This window comes from Elaeis guineensis, chromosome 3 (genome assembly GCF_000442705.2).
Source record: "Elaeis guineensis isolate ETL-2024a chromosome 3, EG11, whole genome shotgun sequence".
Lineage (NCBI taxonomy): Eukaryota > Viridiplantae > Streptophyta > Magnoliopsida > Arecales > Arecaceae > Elaeis > Elaeis guineensis.
This window is the reverse complement of record NC_025995.2, coordinates 10,238,476-10,244,740: the sequence shown is the minus strand read 5'-3', so window position 1 is coordinate 10,244,740 and position 6,265 is coordinate 10,238,476.

The window sequence follows — 6,265 nt, the reverse complement described above, 5'->3', positions numbered from 1 at the left end:
TCCTTCTGTTTAAAGACTCTCAGATATGTGATACGACAACTTGATTTGGCTTTCTAGATGTGGTGTGCCTTCTTTATTGGCACTCCATCTAGTATTATAAATAGAATACGGCAGAAGGGTTGATCATTCAATTCTTACATCCCCGATCCACTTCCTCTCTCCCTCTCTTACAACTCTAGGGTTTAGGACAAAGGCTTGTTATTTTAAGATAAGCCTAAACCTAATAGCTCTAAGGGTTTAAGAGATTTAGAAAAAGATGGTCAGATCCAGTGGATGGTTTTAAGTGGTTCAGACTCAGGTCTGAAGGAAGATCTGATCGATTGGTGGCTAGTCGAGTTCTGGGAGCTAGAACTCTTAAAGCAAGGTGAAGAAAGAGCGTTGCCCTTGATTCAATTTCTGTGTGGATCACCATTGGAGGGTGGACACTTAGACATCTCTTAAAAATTAGATTAGCGCTACAAGTATTCTTGTTATCTAAATTTACATTTATTGTTCTTTGATTGATATAGTCAAGGGTTTCTGGGTATTAGAATTTTCGGTGTATCAGATGTTTTGAATGAAAATTTTAAACACCTAATCCTTCCATTGTACTATCGAAACCAACACTCTTCACGCCCATCACCAAGTGCATCTTCCCTCCTATCCTTTCTTTCTTACATGCCCATCTTAGTTTCACGTTAACCTCTCTTCTAATCTCATATGGAGGTGCCCCTCCTTTTTTCTTCTTTTAAACCAATGCCTAAGCCTAATCTCATTAGGGTTAGTTAGGGTTTTTGGAGACAGTCCATGAGAACTTGGACTCTTGGAGATATGCCTTATCTCATGAGGCACCACCTCTTTTTTTTGTGTGCTCCACTTTCACGTTAAAATCAGATCACTGATCGCTATCGTAGGCGGTCAAGAATAAAAACCAACTCAAACTATATAGATAGGATGAGTAGGGATCATTTTCATGAGGATTTAGGATGTTTATCTTTTTTTTTTAAAGAAGAAATAAAAGAAAATTGATTGTAGAAGGATTAAAAAAAAATAGAATAGCAAGAATTAAATTAAAAGTGTGAATTAATTTATGAATAAAAATAATTCAGAGAAATAATCCAAAAATTTTGAATCCACCATGCAAATTAGATTTATTTTTTTTATATTACAATATTAATTCTTGTGATTAAGATATTAGCATAGCTTATCTCTAAGGGATACGGACTGCATCAGTATATCACAGCTTGTCCTGTTGGAGTATAAACTATCTAAATTCAATTACAAGATCTAAGGTTTAATCTCACATACTACGATCTATCTCTCCAAAGTACGTACCGTATCCAGAGATCATGGCACGTCAATAGAGGGTATAGGCCGTGTAGGCTGGATCAATATCTCAAAAAAAAAAGATATGAAAACAAGTATAATTTTATTGTATAAAAATTAAATATAAAAAATAAAAAAATAAAAACTCATTTATAGGCTTCATCGTATTCCTGGATTGAAGGGATTTAGCCACGCATCAAGCTCTCTAGTTTCATAATCTCCTAATATTTGATCCCTAAAGCTTTTTAATTTTTTTTTAATTTTTTTTCTTATTTTTTCTAATTTTTTCTTCTCTCCAAAGCTTATTCCTAGACTTCCTATTTATAGATAAATTTTTTATATTTTTTTGGTAGGAAAAGGAGTCCTAAAACCTTTAGAAAATGTATAAAACCCTTAGAAATTTTTCTGGCCATCGGATAAAGCTTGGACCATCCAGATTTGATCAAAAATCAACGTTTTAATCCTTATCAAAGTCAGATCAAATCGTAGCCATTCGATCATGCCTGAAATTGGTTTTGGGCCGTCAGATCGCGCAAAAGAGTTCTTCTTTCAACCGATAATGAGTATGGACTGTTGGATCTTTCTCAGAATCGATATCAATCGTTGGATCATGCAAAAGAGGCTTCCATCGCTCGTAGACCACGCCTGTGGACTGTGTGAGATTTTTGATGGACCACACCCTAGCTCTGTGGATTGATCGGCTCGTCCATCGTGCACTGAAGGCTATTTTTAAGGTTTTTTAGGATATTTTGGCTCTATTTTTTTCTTTGATTTTTTTCTAAAAAATAAAAAAATATATATATTAATTTTTTTTATTAATTTTTTAATATTTTGGTACTTAAATTTTCAATTAAATTAATATCTATTTTTCATAAATATATTTTAATTTTATATTTTTTTAAAATTATTTATTTTTATAAAAAAAATTTAATTTATTCATGAAATTAAGTTTTTAAGAAGATGTTAGCATCATAAATTATCAAAAATACCTTCAATAAATATAAAAATATATCGCTTATCACATTCTCCAACTTGAACTTTGCTCGTCCTCGAGTAAAGAAAGAATTTAGAATTTAGAATTAAGTATTATTTAATATAAAATTTTGAATTTCACCAAATAATTTTCAAAAAAAATCACTGATGTCCAGTAGAGTGTGAGTGAGGTATGTCATTGGAGTATTAATACTAATTAATATCAGAGTTAAATTAAGAACACTAAATCTTTTCTAAATTTTTCTAAATTATTCCTATCTTTAGCTCTAAATTGTTAATCTTCATATGAACAAGTATATTGTTACTTCGGTCCTTCATTTATTGAATATTTTTTTTTTAAATGTTGTATTACTATTGAGTGTCTTAACCTCTTAAGCTTTCTGTTTGACCCATGTAGCGAGTTTTTAGCTAATGACTCTCAAATCAGATGGCTTTAAGACACTAGATATAGAATACTCCTCGGATCTACTTGCTCGAATCAAACAGGCTACGAGTTAAAACTAGCTTTACAACAAAGCTTCTTTGTCCTTCATATCTTTTGATGCGAAACTCAATGCTTGCTTAGACAAAGAGGCTCGATTATTCAGCATGAAGTACTTAATTTTTTTTTTTAAAAAAATATATAGTTACCCTAACACAAGCCTATAAAAAATTAACTCTTCTTTGATGCTAGTAGAAAAATTTAGAAATGCTCAAAAAATTTTTTTAAGTTATAAACTTAACTTTTTATTGACTTTTCTTAATACTTGATCCCTCGATATCTCATAAATTCTCTAGTCTGTACATCAATTTTCTTTTAAAAATATTTGATTTAACTCGATTCTTAAGTATAATCAGGTACTTAAATACTAAATACTAACTTACTTGAAGATTTTAAAAATTTTTTTATTCTTCCCCTCCAACTTAATCAACATTGTCCTCAATGGAGTAGGAAAAATGAAGGATGCATAAAAGAAAAAAAAAAAAAGAAAAATATCACCAGATCCAGAAGCTTTTTTTAAAATTGGTGCTTCCCCCATCTTAGCCAATATTGCCTTCAAATCCATTCAAAAGATACGAAGCAAGCCTCGATTAACTTAAACATAATGCAAAAAAAAGTAAAAGCAAAAACTAGAACTGGCTTACCTCCCACAAAGCACTAAGTTTTAAGTCTTCAGCCAGATCAGATTATTGACAGGCTCTTCCATATAGAGCAGTACTTTATTCCTAAAAAAAATGAAGATCATTTAGAAAAAAAATTTGAGTTGCCTCCCAAAAAGCGCTAAGTTTAACGTTTTCAGTCAGATGTTAAAAGAGTGTCTATCCTACTCCTGCCTGAATCTTAACATGAGTCTATAATTTTCTACGTGATTCAGGCTCTTCCTCAAGGTATTTTCTACTTGGAACCATTATATGACTCATTCTTCTGATAACTAACAATTCTTCCTTTATAATTAGATCAAGGTATAACTTAAGTACTAGTCGGGGTTTTAAGAGATCTAGATCTATATACTCGATGTGATGAGGAAGTATTTCTCGATCTTCTATTGTTGCCTCTTTCTTTTTAAGCAGAGGTTCAATCAGTGTCATGAGGGGTTCAATAATTAATTTTGGGTTTAGCTGAGTGTAATGGTCACTAGGTGTGGATACCTCATTATTATCAATTTCGAGTATCTTCTCTAGTTTCTCAAATCTGAATATTCTCAATTGATTGAACTAGTCTTTAAGTTCTAGACTATTCTGAGCTCTAGGGTCATCCTCTAGTTGGCTTGATAATTTACCCTCTTCTAGTTTACTAACCGCTATAGTTGATTGGCCCTATTGTTTAATTAATTGGTCAGTAGTTTGCATGAAATTATTAAGGGTATTTTTAATGTTTGAGGTTGATTGCGCTAAGATATCTAAACTCTTTTCTAATGTGTTGACTCCTTCCTCAGGATCTAAACTTGGTTGATCATTCAGTGTTTGGTTGGGCTATAGATATGGTTGATAAAAATTATGAGCTCCTAATATTGTATCTTGTGACCATATAAAATTAGGATGACTTTCGAACCTCGGGTTATAGATTGGTACATAAGGTTTATTTATGTAGCTTTCATTGAATGCACTCTCCTGTATGAGCTCAGTTTGGGTTGGATTCATCAAATAAGGGCACTCCTCCACAACATGATCTGGTGCATCACATTCAATGCACATGGGTGCTAGTACTTGATTAAATTGGATATGTCTTTTGAATTCTAAGGCTTCAATTCTATTGATCAAAGTTGTAACTCTAGTATCTTCAAGCTTCCTTGAATAAATGTATGCATTTTCAATTTCAGTGAATGTAGGATGCATGTTAATCGTTTGAGAATCAATTATAAAATTATTAGTCGAGGATCTAATTTTAGACGGTTGGACAGAGCTAGTCGAATAATGCAGATCCCGTAGAGTTCTAGGTTATCTATTGGAATCCATGTCTTCCTCAGTAACCTTATAGGCTTGTAGGTTTTAGATTGTGCCTGACAATTTTTCATTTTATCCCAGTAGATTTCTTACACTGACGTTAGAGAAGAGTGTTTTAATTAGGATGAAAATTTATAGGTTAGTAATCACATTATGCAGTCAATCCTAGCTAAGGATAATCCTAGATCAAGACAACTTTTAACTACCAAGATCGCCTTTGAGCACTCCAGGTAAAAAATTAGCCACTCAACTGACCAGGTAAGTGTAAGGTTGGTGGGGGTCTCCCCCGTTGCTTTCTTTAGACACCAACTGAGTTGGCCAGGTAAGCGAACAAAACTAATTAAATAACCACATTCCTTCAAGACATAGTCTCTAAACTACTTTTTTAGACACTAGTCAAACTGACTAACCCTAATCCGGTCTTACTCTTAGGATCCCTTATCCTATTGAGCTTGAAAGTCCTTAGGGGCCAATGTCTAATTGATTTTAAGTTAAGGTTTAGGTCAATGCAATATGCAGGATAGTGGTTTGTGGGCCAAAGAAGGATGATAAAATCTCCACCTTATCTTGTTTAAGATTTATACCCTTAAGATATTTTATGAAATTATGCAATGCAAAAAGAAAAGGTGACCAGATTTGGTAGTTAGTCAAGAGTAAATTAATTTATTTTATTTTTTAGATTTTGTGATTAAGTATCTAATTTTCTAAGTAGATTATGAGGTGTCAATGTAGAGATTTTTTTTTTTTGAAGAAAGTAAGTTTGACTAAGAAACTAAGTAAGTTAGAAAGCAAAAAAAATAAGAAACTAAGAATAAAACTATTTTTTTTTAAATAATCATATCTAGATCTCTGACAATGACATCAAAATTTGATTGCTGTCAGAGGCGGTCAAGAATAAAAACCAACTCAAACTATATAGATAGGGTGAGTAGAGATCATTTTCACGAGGATTTAAGATGATTATCTTTTTTTTTAAGAAAAAATAAAAGAAAATTAATTGTAGAAGGATTAAAAAGAAATAGAATAGCAAGAATTAAATTAAAAGTATAAATTAATTTATGAAAGAAAATAATTTAGAGAAATAATCCAAAAATTTTGAATCCACCATGTAAACTAGATTTATTTTTTTTTATGTTGCAATATTAATTCTTGTGATTAAGATATAAACATAGCTTATCTCTAAGGGATACGGACTGTATTAATAGATCATAGCTCATCCTGTTAGAGTATGAACTATCTAAATTCAATTACAAGATCTAAGGTTTAATCTCACATATTAAGATCTATCTCTCCAAAGCACGTACCATATCCAGAGATCACGGAACATTAATAGAGGGTATAGGCCGTGTAGGTTGGATCAATATCTCAAAAAAAATAGAAAGATATGAGATAAAAGTATAATTTTATTGCATAAAAATTAAATATAAGAAAAAAAATAAAAATTTATTTACAGGCTTCATTATATTTTTGGATTGAAGGGATTCAGCCACGCATCAAGCTCTCTAGCTCCATAATCTTTCAATATTTGATCCCTAAAGCTCTT